The following is a 20798-nucleotide window of genomic DNA, read 5'->3' as shown; positions in this document are numbered from 1 at the left end:
CTTTGCAGCAGAGCCGTTCCCCCTTGTTTGTGGATGGAGGGTCCATCTGCCCACAAAAAGGCTCCTGGACCGCGCAGGAATATTAACTCTGGCTTCATTTGCAGGCAGAAATACAACGTGATGTCTCTGATTGCAAGTTCTGATTAACTGGGACTAAGCTGCGAACTCTGAGATCATTTTCACCCGTGATAAAGCCCAAAAGAAGAATTATTTTATCAGTAAAATATCCAGCTTTAATTTATACCTCCCTCAAAAAGGAAAGCTATGAAATATTTTGACTTTCTAAAATGAGCGAAAACTTCCAAATTAACTGGTGTGTCCTTACATGCTCAATACACGTCAAATTTTGCTTGTCTGTCTGTCTCTCTGATAATTCTGATAATTTTAAGTTTTGTAATTCATTCAACGTCTCTTACCCGAGTCCTTAGATTAATAGGTTTTAATCAGGCTTCTCTTTTCACCTCCTCTCTAATCAAGGAGAAGAGGTGAAAAGGCTGAAAGCCCCACTCACCAAAATGAGCCCTTCCTCCTCTTAAGATGCAAAACTACAAGTGAGCTGGTCACACTGAGAGGCACCATTTCAGGAGGAGGCTGAAAACTGCTGTACACCCTGAAAACGGTAACATATAAATATCTGCAGCATCTGCCTCTCTCTAGACAACCACCGTGCATGCCTAACGATGGCCCCGTCCTTAAAAGCACGCACCCGACAGCCAGCAGCACACAACGTAAAAAGTTTCTTCCAATTTCACTGGATCTAGTTTTTCTCTAAAACCTGATATAAGTTTAACTGGGTGTTTCAGGCTCCAAGTGCACCTTCCATCAGCTGCCACGCATCACCCTGCCCGGCCCTCCACATGCCCCATCATGCTAAGCCAGCTGTGACAGATGTGCCTCCTCATTTTGACCCACCAGGCATTGGAGTCTCTCCTCCCACCAGAGTCCTGCAGGTCCCCTGGGACCCCCTCCCCATCAGGACATCCTAATCAGGATCATGTCTTGCAAACTGATCTACCGTAGGCGTTTTATTTGTGTATATAAGTGTGTGTGTATATATATATGTATATATAGAGGAGGGGGTGGGGGGAAAGTCCTGCTGTAGGGTTAAGATGGTGGTTTATTTATTTATTTATTTTAGAGGAAACTTCCAAGAAGTGTTCAGGTCTGTCAGAAATGGGCAAAAAAAAATTCAGAGTTTGATCTGAGTTTTATGGCTTGTTTCTTTTTAAAATTTGATTAGATCTCCTCTTTGATGCTGTCTTGGAGATCGGAAGGCTCGGTTGCTGCATAAACTCCACTTTGTTTCCAAGAGGTGTTTCTGGTTGATATTTTGGGAATTATAAGGAAACCTGAGTACCTTAGGACTAGGGAAAAGAGTTTTCAGTCCAGTAAAAAGTGGCCTTCATGGAGTGCTGCTGTCACACTCTTCTGGTAAGATACATCACTGTGGTCCTAGTACTGCTGATAAAGGCACTTGCTCCATGCTAAACGATTAGTTTTCATCCTTTCCTTGTGCTTCCAACTCTTATTCTTCTAATTAATTCGTGTCCTGCCTCTCCATCTGTTCACATGAGCTCGAACGTGAAGTCAGGGAAAAGCTGGAATTGTAGTTAAATGGTTGTATGAAGGGCTGCAAGGTGGGATAGTGGCACCACACCAGGAGGTGGGACACGTATTCTTGTGTGCCACCAGCCAACACTGCACCCAACAGCCATCTCTTCACGTGGGTGTGAGTACATGGCACCATGTTACTGAGAATTATATGGAAGGATCTATGGAAAAATTAATTTCTGATCTCACCCCTATAGCTTGGTCCTGCCATCACCAGAGGTGTTCCCAATTTCCATCTGTAAAAATGCCTCGCAACCTTCTTTCCTCCCACATTTAATTAGCAGTTAGCAACAGTGTCACTGTAACCGTGATGGTCTAAAGATATAAGTGAAACAAGGTTGGCACGGAGGAATAACAGCATTTAATAGAGTGACTGAGACCAGTTTTCATTTTTAAAAATTGCCGTGAAACACTGTAGCATTTATTTTAAAAAATGGTACCTCAAAGGGCAAAAATGTTTGGCCACAAGCATTCTTATTTTACTTTTAAAAACAAAAATCTATTTTTTTTTTAAATTTTTGGTTCATTTCAGTTACATTCCAACAAACCCCAGAATCTTGGCTGTTACAGAACTAATTTACTGGGGAAAACATGTTTTGGTTGAAAACTTGGAACCAATCTATACCAAAGTCAGGGAGAAGAACTGCCAAACTGTTGCCCAGATGTCACCATACTAAAATAACCTCTTGTTTTCATCTGCCATTAATGGCAATGAATGCCAGAGGTGGAGAAGTGAAATGTGGACAGTCCAGAGCTGGGAATGAAGAGTCCTGCCATGCAGCTGGCTGCAGGCTGGTGCCTAACGCTGCATTGCTGGCACAGCCAACTGTCCCCCTCAATCTAATGGGGATCCCTCCTGGCACTGGTGGATGCAATATAGTTCGGATGCAGCCTGAACCGGTCAAAGTATGGGATATCTGCATATGGAGCCGAAGAGCATCTCATAACCTGCTCTGCTCCTCACTCCTCTCTTCTTCTCCCTGTTCTTTGGTTTCTCCTGGGGAGAACCAGTAGAGAAAAAGATATCAGAAACCTGGTTTAGCACTCACGGTTTATCTGGGAATGGGCCTTCAGTGCTAGCACTGATTTGTTCAGTCTGTTGCCTTTGATGGTCATTGGGACAGGTCTGAAGGAAGATTATCTTGAGCCGCGGTCTTTGCCTTTGCTTCTGGTTTCTCCACTGCTTTCTGGCAAAAGAGCAGGCGAGGACAATTTGGGTGGGATATGATGGTGTGCCACTTTCTCCTGCCCTCCACTATGAGAAGGACACAACGGCAGGGTCTGTAACGTGCTGCTCTTCAGTTCTTTGCTAGATGCACACTCTAGCTCCGCTTGGGAAAAGCACATGGGAGGCAAAATTGGCATCATGAGTTTTCAGAGTTCTCTTTTCCAAATGACTCCAGGTAAAAAGTTGTCCACGTCCTTTTTTGGGTTGCAACTGTCTGCCATCACTTTGGCTGTGCTTCTTTCCTCAGGGGGAGGGGATAAATTTGGGTGCCATTCAGGCAGTGGGGTGCAAAGGGACTTCTTTTGGCACTACCCAGTAGAGCTTCCAACTGAGAAACGCGGTGGGGCGAGCAGCCCCAGCATCCACACAACTCCTCCCCATCCCAGCCCTGCTGACGAGATGCAAGCTTTATGGGTTTTATTTAGCAATTTATTTTATTTAGCAATGACCATTTATTTCTGTCCCCCAGGGTAAATTTTCTCTTTTTGTCCATGACAACCTTAGGGAAGGACCTGGGCGCAGTATTCCCCGAACAAAATTAAATCCAGGAATCTGCCCTGTGGGGCGCGGAGCATCGCGTTGTCCTGTGTTTGGGCAGTGCAGAGCACAGGGGGGCCCTGGCCTCCCAGACGGTCAATACAAATAAATAATACGAAGCCCTGGAATGACTCATTTGTCGAGAGCACACCTGCATAACCTATCCCACAGCTGTAGGGCTGGAAAGGCAAATAAAACATCTGTAACCCAAGCCTGGAGGGCGCTGGGGACTCAGGGGAGGGAAGCTGGTTTTTCAAATCGCTGTAACCCAAGGAAGAAAATCATCAGCCTATATGCCTTTCACAGCATTTGATGACAAAATGGTTTGTGGCTTAGCCATTGTTTAAAGGCCATTCCTCAAATTCCTTGTTTACTGTCAGCTGGGTGAGTTGTGGACTCTGTGACTTTAGCTGTTAATGGGCCTAAACACTTCTGCCAACAGATTAAGCTTTGCTGAAACGCTAAGAAAATTGGCCCAAACAGAGATAGGGAGGATTCTTGTTTAGCTGTTGTTTCATTTGCATGAGAATCATTGTCTGCAGACAATAGCACTTCCATATCACCCAAAGAGCGGGCAATTGGGTGAAACTCATTCAATTTCTGTTAAATGACAGAAATTGTTTGTTTGTTTGTTTCTAGAGAGAAAGAAAAATGCTCATTTTCAGCTGCAAGGATGAGTGGATCAGAAGTGAAATCCAACCCCCAAATACCTCCAGCTCATGATGGACTGGGAGCTCGCAAGTTGGGATGATGCTGAAAGAAAACAAAAATATTAAGTCATAAGCATGTTTAAAACAGTTACTGTCTTGGAAGAAGAGGAATAAGCAAAATCAGTCTATTTGGGGAAGGCAAAGAACAAATTCCTTTTAAGAAAAGCGAGATGTGTTTTTGCTACGACTTGGGCTACTGAATTTCCCAGGTGATCGATATCCTCGTGTTGTTTCCATATAAATGCTGTCCTAACAGGTACCGCCACCACCTGAACTTCTCCCAGGTTCAGTGTTCAGGAGAGGGTTAATCTGATGCTCAGATGACATATATTCTTGCCATTTCCCTCTCTGTTGTTAAAAATAATAACCTGGATCCTACAATTATTATTTGAATTACAGCAGCACCTGGAGTCATCAGCCAAGATTGCAGCCCCCTCGCAGAAGGCACTGACCAGCAAAATGACAAAAGGTGGTTCCCCAGTGAGCTCCCACCTCCCGCCGGTAAGGCTGGCGGAGAAGGAGCGTCGTGGGGATGGAGAGTGAAGGCTCGAGGCCACCATCAAGACTGGGCCACAGGGAGCAAAGGTTATGTGCTGCTCTTAGCCCAGGCATATCTGTGACCCAGGTGACTGCGTTTGGCCAGGCGTGACTGAATGGTCAAGGCCAACGTCTACTGCGTATCGGTGCGAGGAAGGATGAACCAGCTCAATACCTTAGAGGCTATTTTCTGTCTTTATTCCTGATTAGTGACATGAGATTTAATTCAAACACCCTTTGACATTTCCTTGCTTCAGGAGATCCTGCTGTTTTCTTTATATATTTTTTTCCTCTAGATCTAATACTTTTGGCCATCGCTGCTGTTATTGGCAGTTACCTGTGGCTGCTTTAAATGCCACCGGATGCGACGGGATGTTTACATTTCCCCAATTACACTGTCTTTGAACGGTTCTAAACTTGACTTTGATTAAACATGCTAATAACAAGAGAGGTTCCTTTTTTTTTTTTATGAATGTCACTTGCTTGAGTTGAAAAGACATGCTCTTAATACTCGCTTTTCATCTAAATCAAGAAAGCAACACTAAGCAAAAAAGTATTTAACTGTAGCATATAGGATTGTAAAGATGGTAATCAGGGACACTGGTAATTGAAGCTTTTGGGGGAGAACCTTTCTTCTGAATCCTTCAGTCTGTTTAATAGGATAAAATTAGCTTGAGTGGCTTGGTGTTTGAAGAGGTTATGATATAATTGGAGCTGCCTCCTGGGTTTGCTGCTGGACAAGGCGATCAGGTGGAGACATGGGAGGGCATGGGAACCTCTGAAGTACAAGACTCAGCTTCTGCCATACTAATTAGCCTAAATTAGCTATGCCAGTTTTCTGCTTGCTTTTGAATTTCCCTGATAATGCTTTTATCAGGAGTGTAAGAAAAGGAATATGAAAACACGCACAAAGTTCACTGCAGAATGGCAGAAGCGGTGGCGACTGCCGACGTAAGTCTCAGGCTTATTGCTGCAAGCTTCAAAAAAACAGGGGGAAAAAAAGATTGAATAGCATTAGGAAATAATAAATGGATATCAAGTACAACCCCTAGGGATTTAGAAAGTACTATGGCTTGCGCTCTTGAACACGAAAGTTTACAAAGCATCTGTAAGAAATTGATTATCTTGAGGATTATATACATATTATTTTCAGGCCAACCCCCTCCCCCCAAAACCCAGCTCTGCTCTTGAGTGTTTAACCCAAGGTGAAAGAGGCGGTCCTCCTCAAGGCAGAACCAGCTCAGGCATCTCTGTTTGTGCTCCATCATCCGCAAGGCCCAAGAGAGGCTGCCATTTTTTAATTTTCACTTCCAACCCAAATTAATCAACTTTAACCATGCAAAGAGATTTGCGGCGCATTCAGTATAGCTTGCACAAATCTATTTTAATTGAAAATGTGCGAGGGGGAAAGAAAATAAGGAGGGGGTTTTGTTTTTCTTTCTATCCTGGAAGGGATGGCTTCTGTTGCCAGTGGATGAAGCAAGTCAGGAGAGGACTTTGAATTTCAAAGGCGTGTTAGGAGCCTTTTTCACAGATAAAGACAGCTCCATCCCTGGGGAACTACAGAGCGGTACAGATATTTCCTTCCCAAGTAGTACCAGCCTTGGTTGGGAGGCAGCTATTTGGGGCCAGAATTGTCCCTGGCTCTAATTGCACATACAGACATTAGACACTGCAGGAACAAGCCTCACATCAGCAATCTGCTCTGCTAATCACCCTCAGGGTCTACTGGTTCCAAGAGGCCTCCCTTTGCTGGATGACAGGGTGGAATGAAGTCCCAGGAGATCTGCTGGACAAGCTCAGACCATGCCGTGGTTCAGGAGCTCTCAGGCAGGAGTTTTCTTATGCTTCCCACCACTCCTTCTTCCACCCGATGCCCTTAATTTCTCCCCATCAGGCTGTCCCAGGAACGTTTTGCAAAGACCTGTGTGAAATTAGGAGAGGATCTGAACCTCATTCAAAAAGCAGAGCTTGCAAGACTCACCCAGCCCTCAGCTTGGTCATGGTTTTCCCCCATTTTTCCTGGGTCACATTCCAGGTTATTAAACAGACTTGCATCAACTCCATACTTAGAGCCATGATGGAGAGGGTAATGGGGTAGTGAGCTGATCTGAGGGACCATGATGGACAGGGGTCACTTGTGCTCCAGAGGAGAATTTCTAGTAAAACTAGACTTGTTTAGATACATTCTGCATCTCAGCACAAGAAAACCAACCTGAGGGCATTGCACTGTTACTATTCATCACTGTCGTCTTTCCATGGAAAATCAATAGGGATATCAGGGTTTAAAAACTCTGCTAAGCCATTTTATTGTATTTTATTCTTTCTGGAGAGGTAACGGGCTGAGCTCGCATTTCTAGCAACTGCTTGAGAACAAGTTTGGAAGGACCTAGGAAAATTATTTGGCTCCACTGTCTCCATTGTTCCCACGTTCAGGGGAATTGCTCTTGGGGTCCTCTCTTAGTAGGGGGGACATGGTCCTCATTGAAAAATACAGTAATACAGTTCAGATGCTGTTTTTTAGGGCAATGAATCATTCAGGGAAAGAGATCGAGTCTTGACTTCTCCTCTTCAGTCTCCCACGCTCCCACAACACTTGTCCTGGCTTTTTATCAGGTGCAAACACCTGAGTCCTGTAAGCCCTTCAGCTCTGGCACACACACTTTATATATTCACTCGAGTGCCTGCACACAGACAAGTGTTCGAACAGCTTCATCTCCCATCCCCGCGGGCCCCAAGGCACAATGTTGGGTATTACCTGTTCAGCTACTCCACATGCTATAGTGAGGGCTGGAGCTTGGAAATGCTTCTTCACAGGAACAGCATTACTCTTGTGACCAAGTCCTCTCAACACAGATCTGGCAGAGGTGGATTTGTATCAGTCCGCTCAGTCTCTTTACATTCACAGGGTTTTCTTTTGCATGGCTTATTGCCTCCTCCAACTACGGGGTAAATGAAGTGAAATTGTTTTTAAAATGACCTCAGTCCAAAACCAGGATTTTTAAGCTTGCTGCTCTAAACTCTGCAAGGGTAGTATTCTCTTCTTGAAAAGTAATACACCCAGATTTGAGCTTTTAGAGTTGAGGGGCGTCTTTTTAATTAGAGAAATGAGAACCAGGAACTCTTCTGTTTGGTTTGGGGTTTTTTTTCTGTCAGACTTTCCTCTTTGGAGCACTGTCCTTGTTTGATAGAAATATTTAACTGGTAGGAACCAGGAGGCAAACTCCTGAATGACAGCTGAAGAAGAGACCTCAAGCTGTTGTCCTTGAAACCAGTGATGAGTTTCCCCTTGACTTCACAGGGCACAATATCCAGCATAGCCCAACTCCAGACATTTTTATTCTGCAACCAGCTGCAGTTCCTGTTCAGAAAAGACAGACTGTTCCCCAGAGGAGATGTGCAGCATGGAAAAAAACCTTGTACAGATTAAAGACTGGACCAAAGCCCCATCAGAGCTAGTGTGATGCCTTTCAGTGGTCCCAGTGAAGTGGGATTCAATTGTCAGTGACCAGATTGACCACACTAACGTCTGCTGCAAATCTGTGAAATATGTGGTTGGGCACAAATCAGGTCTGACCCAGCCTTGCACCTATTAGAACACAGGGGCTTTTGCTCAGTCCATGGCACAAAAGGGTTTGTCCCTTCAGCACTTCTTTGCTCTTGCTCTTGTACCCAGGACAGACAAGAACTGCAGAGCATGAACCAGCTTTTCAGGAGAGCTCCCCTTCTGTGTTAGCTCCTGTGACAAGAGAGAACCACTTCTCTTGTGCTTCTTGCTTGTCCTTGCGATGACTACATGACACACAATAAAACAATAATAATTTCAGCAGGTTTTGTCTACCCTTAACCTGAACCCAAATCACCCAACAGACTTGGTGAATGGGTCACCTGCCTGATGTCTGATCTGCAAGCAACATACCTTTGCCGGGGATGTCCCAGCAGCGTGATGATGTGAAGTCAGGACTTTTGGGGAAAAAAAAAAAGGAAGAAAAAAGAAAGAAAGAAAGAAAGAAAAAGAAGTCAAGGCATTTCTGGCTAAAGACACAAGCACTCATTGGTAGGGAGTGTTTGAACCTGTCCTCAAGGCTAGACCATAGCTGCAGAAGGGCAGGAGAAGTGGGGCTCTGTTCGACAGGCACAGCAGCTTCCCCTCCTCCTGGCCAGATGTCTGGAGGAGATGTCCAGGTCCCAGCCTTCTCCTTTCTCTCAACAACCCACAAGGCAAAGCCATATGAAGCGGGTTTCCATCTTCCACGAGGTGTTTGCTGGCTCGTGCCCCCCCATCGCTTGATGGCATTGCATCCAAGCCCTTTGAGAGACGGAGGTGCTGCATGACCCTGCTGCAGATTGCATCCTGCTCCCTTCCAGGAGCAAGAGGTTTCCAGCACAGTGTGCCAAACCTGTTGGGTGGGGAGGGGAGGGAAAAATCCCTTCTGCTTAAACCAGTTCCCCCGGGTCTCTGAGGAGAAGTAAACCACAGCAATCCCACAGCGTCTGCGGCATCCATGAAGCTTTCGGCTCAGCACAGCACGAGGGAGGGCTGTCTCAGAGAGCACCAGCAATGAGAGTCTCTCTTTGGCTCCATCAGGCAATACAGCAAACAAGTCATGTTTCTTAGAAGAGAAAAAAATCTATTTTAGAGCTCTCTCTTTTTCTGTGTGGGTGCTTATCTCTGGTCACTGCTGTTCACCATATAGAGAAGTCTCTGTGGCATGCATTTCTAAGAGGGCAAACTGTCTAAAATTAGCTGTTAGTTTAAAATAAGAGACTGTGCAGTTCTCCAGGGAGGGGCATTCATCCTCCAAAGGAAACTGTCAAGGATTGTTCAGGATTACTCTCCAGCTGTTCAGAACTGCTGCATCCTTTTAAATTATAATGTCAACATGTCACAAATAATATGGAATGACAATGTCTAATTTCTGTCCTGTGAGGAATGAAAAGGAAGGAAAATTGCTAGCATACTAGATGCATACCACATTTAAGAGACCAGGTAACCTTTCTACGTGGCTGTGAGAGAATAATTAGTCAAAACATTAATGAAAATGTAATTTTCTAGTAGCCTCTGAAATCTAGAGGCTTTACATTACGAATTCCAGGCTAATGCTCTCCACAATAGATTGCGTTATCTCTGGGGCCAAGGGATGTAGCAACTTCTCCACTGATTGGATTCTTTATGTTGAGTAGCTGGGGTTTTTTCCCCCAAAATATTTGTTACCAGCATTGCTGGCTTTGAGAAAGGAATTTCAATGCCAAATTGCATCAGTATGTAAGAGGCCAGACCAATGTCATAGTTATTGCTGACCTTAACATCCATGAACAGCCCACAGTGAGTTTATCCCCCCAAAACCCATGACCGAAATAGCCAGCCTGACTCATGGGCACACAAATGGAATCCACGAGGTTATAGCAGGTCATGGGCAACTTGCGCTGTGTACATGCATACCCCATCCAAATTTTAAAGTAGATCACCAAGAGGAGGGAGGTTTTTAACAGACACGGGTTTTACCTGTTATTTGAGGTAGTTGCAGCTCTAAGGACTGAAGCAGACACCTACTTTGGGTTATGAGGTAGCAGTGAGTTTCTGGGGCTCTGCTGATGAACAGTAACTCATGAAGTTGTGGTAATGTGATTTCTTCAATCAGATGCCCACATCCAGAGCTTAAATATTCTCGTAAGCTCTCAGGGTGGCTGCCTATAAAATATAAACAATGCAATATGAACAAGAAGTGTCCCAAGGTATACATTTTAATGCTCAGATTCCATGCAGCACTGTATATTTTTCATGTTAAGTTAAAGAAGTAAATGAAACAGAAAGAATCCAACATGTTTTACATTCCCTTGCAACAGGAAGCTATTTTGATAAAACCTACAAATGATCCATATTGATATTAACTTTTTTTTTGGTAAACTTAATTTGAATTTAGAAAGTCTCAAAATGATAATTGAATCACAAGTCTGGATTAGGATTCTAGCAGCAACACTTGACTTGGTCAAAATCACTGTTATGAAGAGATGCAATTTTTACACAGTACTTCACATTGATTAAGTAATGTGCGAAAATGGAAAAAAAGTATTCGAATCTTAATCATAGTAATTTGCATGAAATAAAAGTCTCTGTCAGGGGAATGCACATTATAATAACTCCTGGGTGTTTTGGTTGCATCAGTGAGCAAAGAAGTTGTGTGCATTTTTTTTCTTGTCCTGATATACAAGAATTTCCTCTATTTTTAGTGTACCTTTGATTATACGAGAATTTAGAAATATGGCATTGCAGTTAGCAAGAGACCGAGACAAGCAGGTATTTTAAGAGAAGCCAGAGTTCACAGATGACTGACGATGTATATACCTGAATTAAGTAGAAATATACACCAGTACATTGTAAACATGGGAACTCAGTTTGAAGCTAATTAAGGCTCATTTGGTTTTGACCTGCATCAAACAATAGCACTAAATCAGAAAAGCAGATGCATTTTGGAAGCTACTGAACTGAAGAACCTTATCTGGAGCCCAGTGGAGTCAGCAGAGACCTTCTCACTGACTTCAGTCAATCAAGCCTTAGAAATGTTTGCGTTTATTTACACAAATTGGTCTGAAGTAGAAAGGGGTTTTAGATGCAGTCCCCGCTCCATTGCATACACATGTCAATGCTGCTGAACGCCGCGGTGGTGTCACTGTTATCTGTTACTGAAGCAGACCCCGGAGCTCAGGCGTGTTTCTCCAGGCCAGCGTGACCATTGTGCAACCTGTTTTATTTTAAAGAGTCGCTGTTTCAAAAATCAATGGGCGTCAGCTGCTAATTACAGAAAATCTATGTCTCGTCCCTTCAGCAGGTTTTGCATTTTTCCCACTTGCCACACTACCTTTGCTATGGGTTGACAGCACGGCTCCGTAGCAATAAGTCATGGCCACCCCCCAGCCCCCTTTTCCATTCGTTTCATCTTCCTCCAGGGCAGACTTTGCCACGTGAAGTTTCTGGTGAACGGTCTTTACCGTACCACACCTGGATCCCCCCACTGACCTTGAGATTAATTTGATGCTGTATTTTCTGAGAAAGTAAGAAAATAGAGGCTTTCTTCAGTTATTTAAAACACTTCACACTGTGTGGAAGCTCATTTGTCCCAGGAATGTGATTTTGTCAGTGGGAGGCATCTGTTCTGAATGAATATTTGAGAGCCGTGATCCCCTTCTCCATCTTCTGATGATCATAAAAAAGGAGAGGGACTCCTAGACATTTGTGAATGGTCAGAATACCAGACTGGTTTGCCTTTCTTAGAGCTTAGCAATTGGTCCAAATGCTCCAGGGTGAGGAAAAGAGTTTTCTAGGCACCAGTTTTTGCCATTCCCTCTTTCATTTCTGCAAGATGTGCTTATAATGGGCGACAGATTCAAAGACCCCTTTGGGGGAGAGCTCTTTTTCTGAGGCACGCTCTATGAAATCCCCTGAGACCTGCAGAAGTTGCCGTGGTATCACTGCGTTGTACCAGAAGGGCTATTCAGTTTTCCCCAGCCACAATATCATTTGGAGAATTCTTCTTGCAGGGGATCGAAGCAGGTGGGCGGGGGGGGAAGTCTTGAACAACTAAGCTTGGAAAAGAAATGTAGGTTGAAGTTTATCTCTTGTTGCTGAAGCTGCCAGTAAAGCCAGGCGCAGGAGGGGGGTTTGTTTGAGATTTATTCTGAGGGAGAAAGGCCCTGCTGTCTTCAGAGTGAGATGAGATCAAGTTCTGCTTGCAATACCTCTTACATGTTGTAGTTGCAGGCCAGGAGATTTTTTTTACATCAAAATAAAGGAATGGATGGGCCTGCACTTATAAGAGAGTTGGCATTCCTACAACAAGCGTGTAGGTTGATAAGGATTTTCTTTATTCTTTTCAAAAATAACCTTTCCTGTGAAATGCAAGCTCAAGAACATTATCGGTTACATAGAGAAATCACATGAAAGGCTGTATTACAATAATGAAGAAAAGAGATTGAGATGAGAGCGGTAGCAAAGGTACTCAGTGCCTCCTTGGCTTGAGCTGCTCCTTCTCCACACAACTGATGTTTTCAAACCCTGGTTTTCAGGAAAATCCTACTTGAGGGGAAAAGTTAGCGCACCCAAACCACCCTCCAGGCATGATGCTGGGATCCTGTCTTGCTTTCCCCAGGGAATATCCAGTGCATGGGGACATTCTCAACGTGTGGGAGATGTGTTATAGTAATGGATGTATCTCCATGTATGAGCTGAGGGGAATGGTAACATATCATCCTGTGTTTCTCCTAATTTGAGAATGTGCCCCATATCGGACAGTATTAACGGGGTGGCCATAACTATCGTCACATCCCTAGCCCTGCAAACGCAGCCCTGGCAGTTTACCAAAGTGAAATCAAACCTACCGCTCTCATAAAGCATCCTATGGAAAAAGGAAGAAGGAATTCATAAGAAAATAATCCTATTAATTAATGCCCAAATGGTCCCTGTGCACAGCCTGCGGAAACACTGTGCCTGCAAGGGAGCAGAGGCAGAGGAAGGCAAGGGAACACAACCCTCTGCTTCAGCTGGAGCAGCATTCCCGCTGCCAGCTCCACTCTGCCCGGCGTATTCCCAGCAGGTCCCACCAAGTGCCACCCAGCGCAGAGCTTCGTGGCCGGCCCTGGGTTGTCCCCGCAGGAACGTGGCCAGGAGCACACAAGAAATTGTGATGAGAAAATAGCCTTTTCTCTTCCCAAGGCAGTGATGAACATATTTTGAGTGTCCTTACAGAGAGGGGCAGCTACAGTCCGTACTTTCCCACTCTCATATTCTTATTTTTCACTAAGGAAAGTGCTGAATTAACAGGAGCACTGAGCAGAGGGTCAAAGGACCTTGTGGATGGGTTTTAAGAGCAGGTTAGACAAATATCTGTCAGGAGTAGTTAGCTAGCCCTAATCCTGCCTTAAGGCAGGGGGTGGATGAGGTAGCCTCATGAAATCCTCCTGGTCCTGCATCCTGGTGTCCTCCGGCTTTGAGCATTGAGATTCTTCCACTACAAACGGAGGGAGTTACTATAAAGAGGAGCCTGTGGTTATTGTTTCGATGACCCTTGAGATTGCTGCCATCTTGGAGTTATGTCTTTCTTGGCTATATTTCAAGGGACAATCCATATGCATTAAGTCAGGAACTGCGGACCACAAAATACTTGTACGCCTGAGATGCTCATTGATTACCAGAGGACATCAGGTGTGCCTGGGGTTCCTACCCCAGGCTTTGCAGTACCCAGTTAGACTCCTGGGGGCAATAGGTCCAGGAGAAACATGTTAAACTGGCTAGGACTCACTCTACAACTGCTCCCCAAAGCCTGAAGAGTGGGCAAGGCTTTGTAAGTGGAAAGTCCTCTGCTCTGGAAATTATATCTCCTGGTGGGTCATCAAAACTCATCTCTGACCCCAAGTACAAGCCTCATTTCCAAAAACAATGCTGACCCATGCCTTCTTCCTCCAAGACCTGCAGCTTTAAAATCTGTGGCCCAATTACAACCAAACTGCTGGAGGGGCACAAGATCTCGGAGATACTCAATTCTTATAAATGTGGAATTTGCCAACTGGGAACATCCATGCTGAACTTGTGGGGAACACAAAAGGAAGCTTCAGCACAAAAGGTATGTGGGGAAGGGACTGGGGACTTGGGGCACCATTCTGTAGCAATGCCAACTTCATTAGTTCCCAGGCTGGGAAAAGATCTTCTTTGAATTGTTTTCCTTTAATTGCAGAGGATTTCCACAAGTCCTAATTTGTTGGCAGCTCAGAGCATGATCTTCAACCATTGTGAACCATTCCCATGCAAGGAAAAGCGTGGTCTTTAGATCTCTAGCTCTGCGATGCTGCCCCGTTAAGGAATTGTGCAAGTGTAGCAATGAGCAATGACGGTGATAAATAAATTACCCAGAGACTTTAAAGTCAGAGCGTCTACAAAAGAGGAGAAATTTAGCTTCCCCATGCATAAATGTAAACATGCTGTGAGAGCAGCTGCCTTTGCATGGACATGCATATGGGGCACAATACTTGCCCATGGCATAAAAAGCAGCAAACACAGATAATGCCAGCTGATATTTGACTTCTCGGCATATATGTAGGAGGGCTGCGCTTCGCATTCATAGGAGCCATCTTTCTTTTTGTACTCCATTTTCTGTTCTTCTTATTAATCCACAGATTCTTCCCTTTGCTAAACCGGGAATCCAAGGCAGATCCCTAGAGAATTTCTTGAGTCTTGGATCCTCAAGCAAATTCAAGCTGTAGTATGCCACAAGGGCAGTGTTATCCCTACAGAGTTTTTAGCAGCATGCCTTCTAACCCAGTTTAAGCAGCTCTGTTTTTAAGTGATGCAGCAATTGGTATTAAGATATTCTGAACCATCATTAGCTCTATTTACTGAGCTTTAGATGTGTGAATCACTGCAAACATCTGGAATGAACAGGTGGAATTCAACCGCACTTACTGTACATTTCTATTTTAATGGTGTTTGGCTTCTCTTTTAATTGAACACCAATTCTTCCTGGAGACCCAAATGTTACTACAGGCATATATTAATTTAATTTAATTGGCAATGAGTTAAAAATGATTATTTCAGAGGAATTTTTGATGTTAACTAATGAGGCATCATATTCTGTACATATTCCTGCCATTTCAGCCTGCTTCCCTGAGGAAGCACCGGCTACGCAGTTGCACCATCCGTCTGGCAGGTTGCCTTAGAAACTTTTGACCTCGTTGGTGAGCAGGCTGGGGCCAGGGTGCGGTGGAACATGAGGGCAATGGGGTGGTGGGAGACGTATAACTACTCAAGGTGCCTGCCACTGAGTTGGGGTGCAACCCCAAGCACCTCGTGCCGGTGCCTGGCGTGCAACGTCAGCCACGTCTGGTCGGCGAACCCGGCTCTAGACATAGGGGTCTCATCCGAGTGCCTAAAACCAGCAGGACTGACCCAATCCTACTCCGCAACAAGGTTTTCTGGTCTGAGGGCACCTCTGCTTTTGTAGCTCTTTCACGTGGTATAACGTGTTGACCCTTTGGCAGGGACTTGAGCCTGACATTTCATCCGAGGTGAAAGCCCTGGTCCTGTGTCTGTTGGTCCCCAGTTCCTTCTTCGCTTGGCTTCATCTTGGCGAGGAAGAGGACTGACTCCCTTCTCCATGCTGGAGCAGGCATGTCCAAGCTGTCACCTCCTTCATCGTCACCCTGTAGCTGGAGCATAGCACCTCTGGAGCCTACCACGTTCAGGCAAGACAGCAATGAGAAGGGAAACATTATTTTTAACTTAAGTAGGAAGAGAGCAGCAAGCCTCAGTCTCCTTGGGGTGAATTATTCAGGCTGTCTCCTGCCCTTTGAGGCATCTTCTCCAAACACCTACAGCAATGCTGCAGGAGCGGGAGTTGTCTTATTCGCACCACTCACCTTTGCTGATTTTTTGGAGATACGCCAGTCTACAAAATACTGTCTCAGATACATTCATTTTTACCACTTGTAATTGTTTTAATTTTTATCATAACTAGCAAAACATCTGAAATCAAGAAAATTATCACAGTGCCCACACACATGTAATGGCTATTCCCCATCACCACCTCTTCCCCATGTAGTGGCAACGTTAGGCTGCTCGGCGCTATCTGATAAATGTGTACAATGGCCAAAACCTGTTTCTGAAGGCAGACTTTGGAAGGGAAGGAGAAGGAGGAATGCAGCGATTACACCAGTGTTTTGTAACATCCCTCCTGTAAAATTATTGTTAAATGTGTAGTGCATACAATGAAGCGGCTGGGGGGGTGCTGTTGGTCACGCTGATGGGATGTCATACACAGCCTCTGGGAATCCTTTTCCCCTTTTTGCAAAATGTGCCTGCTAATATCAACCCCTCTGAGGTGTTGCAATGCCTGATTAATTCTTCTTTGCAAGTCACCTTCTGATCTTCAGGAGACACAAAATAGTAATTGTCAATGTGATAACAAGAAGTTCAGATGCGAGGGGAAAAGCGTGCATCTCTGCACCTCTTTGCTTAGTTGGATTTCCACTGTTCAATGAAAATCACCCATATGTGTTGGAGAAAGTACAAGTTTTCTCACTACAGAGAACTCACTCAGTCACTTTTGACATTTAGAGGAAACAATTATTTCTTATTAATATTTGTTATCCTTATAATTGATTTTTTTTTATTAAACTGCAAGGTTCACCATTTTCTAGACCGTGAGTTTATTTATTTTGTGATGGTTGATTCTTAAAATAGATTGTGTCCTTCCAACATCGCTTTTCTTTTTCCACCCCTGCATACATAGTTCAGCTACTAGTTCTTGCACCAAAGTAATACCAACCCCATTTCACAGTTCAAGTTTGCTCCTCACTTCACCCAAAGGATTGAACTGTAATGCCTCACATCGTGGTATCAAAATAGCTCATTGGTGGTCTTCAGAGATGGGTCCTGCTCAGTTTCTCCTTGACCTCTACAGCCTCAAGCATCTCTCACATCTAGTGAATATTGAATTATTTATACAAAATAAATGGCACTTCTAGGCTGGGTTGGGGGAGCTCTGCCTCCAAGGCAGTAGTCTGATAATCAGCATTCTCAGCTGCTTGGGGAGACCCATATTTGTGTCTTTCTGCTGCCTGAATCGGGCTGGGTGTTTGAGCCTGACCCTTCCTTAGCTGTAACTACAAGGGATGCCCATCTCATGAGCAACTTCTGAAGGTCTCAGTTTCTCCCTGGAAAAAAAAACAGCAAAACCATTACATTCACCAAAATCTTAAAAAAAAAAATCAAAAATACGAAAGAAGAGTCTGGAGCCTGACCTCACCATGCTGAATATTGTACAAACATGGAGCGAGAAGAAAGTCCCAGTGTCAAAGAGTTTGAGGTCTAAATAATTTCCCTGAACAGAAGTGCTTCTTCAGCTGTCAGGCTGACCCAAACGTGCTGGGGCTGTGCTGCGTGTCCCGCCTTTCCCACGCCGCATTCCCATCAGGGCCCCGCCAGCATCCACACCTGCTCCCACACACATCGGTACTTCCCAAGCAACCTGGCCGGGGCGGTGTTTTTGTGTTTGCACAAAAAAAAGGTGAGCAATTACCAGGCCACGCCTCCGCACACAACTTCTCATGCCTCTAAAGTTTCTAAAACTCTGAGTATCAGGTTCCCGAAATCACTGCTGCCCAGGAGGGAGGCGTTGCACCGGCTGCGGGGGTTTTGCTCCCCAGTCAGTGGAGTTGGGCTGCTCTATGCCACATATTACTTTTGGACTGTCATGTTATTCATACTTCTTTTTTCACCTTCTAGCCTAGCTTTTAAAGAATATTTCTGTTTTAAAAAAATATCTTGCTTTTGGGGGGCATTAACTGTGGTGCTTTTTGGCTGCCTGTTCAGTGCAATGCCATGTCAGTGCTTTCTTTCTTTCTTTTATCTTTTTTTATTCATGTTCTAACGCAAACTGGCCTTTTCCTAGTAACAGCAATGGGCATCTGGTTTTCCATCTCTATGAACCCAGCAGTGTTGCTGCTCCAAGACTCAGCTGGTTGGAAACATATAGACAGCAAACATTTACATTCAGCATGTCTAACATCATCTGGGACTTAAACCCACAACATTGGTGATGCATAGAGATAGATATTTAGTCACATCAAAGCTATTTGCTAATTGCAGACACTTCATTCTTGTTTAATGTTTCATGTGCAAGATTAGTTGGTTGATTTAATTGGTTCAGCAAAACTTATGTTTTAAGGCAAAACATTAGTTAAGACATAATGTATTCCCCTATGGAAAATTCCCATAAAACTGAATACATCAGAAGTCAGTTTGTGCTTTGTAATTCTGTATTCGATTCTGTAATCAGTCTGCCTACAGAATTGAATAGAAATCTACACTTTCCTATTGGAAAGTCTACCATTTATTAGCAATCCAGCAAGATATTAAATCATGTAGGGTTGTTGTAGGCTCAAAAAGCATAAAGTAGGGTTATAATTGTCTTCTACAGTCTGTTTTAGCTAGGTTTGCAATCTATGAATGGGTTTGTAATAGAAATTGATACGGAAAAGGAATAAAAAGGGATGTCAGGGTGAAATGCATATAGTTCTTATCCATATATGTCCAGGACGGCATATCTACATGAATATATTGAATTTATGTGCAAATGTATCTGTTCACACATGTGTCTGTGTGCCACAAGTATAATGTAAACATTTATACCATATGTATACATGTGTATTCCTATATTTATGTTTACATACAACCTAGAACCTGCTAGTGCATTATAGACTGCATAGAAGGTTAATTCAGGCACCTCTCAGTATTTCCCCAGAAAACAGCCCAAATCTTTGCCAAGCTTTCCAGCAGCAGCACAGCGGCGCTGCCCAACATACCTCCAAGAGGAGCCAAATTTCAGAACCTGGTCCCACGTGAGAGGGGACAAGCAATTTGACCCCAACACAGGAGTCAACCATGAGGACCGCAAAGCACAGCTTAACTGCCCCAAAATGTTTTGAGATCTCCATTATGAATTTTTTCCTGAAAAGCTTTAAGAGGTTTTGAACTCAGTTTGCTGCTAAAGGAACATTTTTGAAGCCCAAACACTCTGTATGTTTGCATGTCTGTATATGAATATTAAAATGTTGAGAACATGGACCACCAAAAGTTTGTTTAGCTTGAAGTTAGAGATTTGTTTTGCTTAGAATTTAGTCTCTTGATATTTGGCTGATCTCTTTGTACTGGCTTTTATCTTAATTGCTTTTTAAACTATAATTATGGTGCCACATCCACATGGCTATAACACCACTGTAGTTTAAGTTCAGTGTGTGTCTATTACGACTTCTATTTTTAAGTGTTGGGTTTTTTAATTCAGACATAAAATTTACATACTGCAGCCATGAAACTTAGCAAACAAAGTCTAAGTCAGGGAGAAAATCCTTTTTTACAATGTTTGAGAAAATAAAATAGTTTGCTGAATATTAAATTAGAGGCAAAAAATAATTAAATTAGTTCTCGCCAATGCTGCAATTATGAAAGAGGAAATATGTTCCATTTAAATATCCAGCTGAATTTTGCATGCCATTACCCCATAAATAGAGACTCACGCTTACGAGCATTTTAATGTGTGTATACCAAAGCCATATTGACACTGCAGACTATCATTACTCCTTAAGGAAATGTCATGGGCTTTCCTTTCTTATTTGAATGAGCTGTGAATTTATAATTCTCTCAGGCAGTTGGTTTTAATAAGGTATCGCTCAGTTATTCACATTTAAACCGTTCTCTAAATACCCATTTGAAGACTAAACCACACCAATCCATTAGGCCAGTAACACAGCCCAGCTTTTAAAAAGTCCACGTAGGGCTGTTAGCATGGTGTCCTACCAACCCTAATCCCTCTCCCTGCAGAAACATTTCTTTTTCTTTCATCTGAGACTAACATTTGGGGGAAAGAAAAACGCAAGCCACTGTTTTGTAGCATCCCTTTCTCCACGCAAACATAGGCAAATAACATTAGGACTGTGACCGGCGTGGATGAAAGGGGGAGGCAGCGCATTTCACCTGCCCACTTCATCCTCTGTTATTAATCCCGCTGGTGCATATGCCATAGGATTTCTGCAGAGGTCTGGGGGTAAACTGAGGTTTATCCATCTATAGGGCTCGAGGGGGGGTAGGTTCTTACCACCTTACCATGTGAGAATACTGCTCTGTTATGCAAAACACTATGCAGCATCGGACCTGGCTTTGAGACGATCGTCTACATACGAGCACACTTAATATTGCCTTTCCATGGGTGAGCATGCTCCTGCCACAGTTTTCCTGAAAAGGGGAGATCTGCTGGGCTCGTGTCATCTTAGGGGCCAGATCAGTTTTGAGCAAACAAAAGCTATTCTTATTTTTAGTCTTCTCACTGCACTAATTTAAGGTTATTCTACGAGGTCCAAAGGTTACAGACAAGCTCCCTGGTAGAGCATTTTTTTGCTTAAACCATGTTAAAAAGGCATGACAATAAATATTGCAGAATGCAGAAGTGAATGAGAAAACTCTTGTTGCGCACAATCTGTTCCGAGTGAGATGAGAACAAATATATCACCGCTTTGTTTTCCTTCCATCAGAAAATTACTCTGAGCAGCTATTTACTCCCCCAGCCATTATTTTCTGATCCTTTTCTGTGTAAATAACGTGACTTTCTGGAAAGGGAAAAGGTGCCTTTCCT

At 43.8% G+C, this 20798-nt stretch overlaps 1 long non-coding RNA gene across 2 annotated transcripts in view; it reads right to left on the bottom strand.

The window, feature by feature from the left end:
• Window positions 1–2073: 2073 nt before the first annotated feature.
• The window catches only part of LOC138685374 (uncharacterized), a 94389-nt gene continuing 75664 nt past the window's right edge, over window positions 2074–20798 (bottom strand). Inside the window, exons 3-4 of one of the 2 annotated variants that reach the window (XR_011324597.1) lie at window positions 7382–10315; window positions 2074–4129 (exon numbers count right to left, since the gene is read on the bottom strand). This is a non-coding gene — a long non-coding RNA (uncharacterized lncRNA). Of the gene's footprint in view, window positions 4130–5047; window positions 10316–20798 lie in introns of those variants that run through there. The other variant, XR_011324596.1, reaches the window with a different exon arrangement.

This window comes from Haliaeetus albicilla, chromosome 5, assembly GCF_947461875.1.
Source record: "Haliaeetus albicilla chromosome 5, bHalAlb1.1, whole genome shotgun sequence".
Taxonomy (NCBI): domain Eukaryota; kingdom Metazoa; phylum Chordata; class Aves; order Accipitriformes; family Accipitridae; genus Haliaeetus; species Haliaeetus albicilla.
This window is presented reverse-complemented; position numbering and strand designations above follow the sequence as displayed.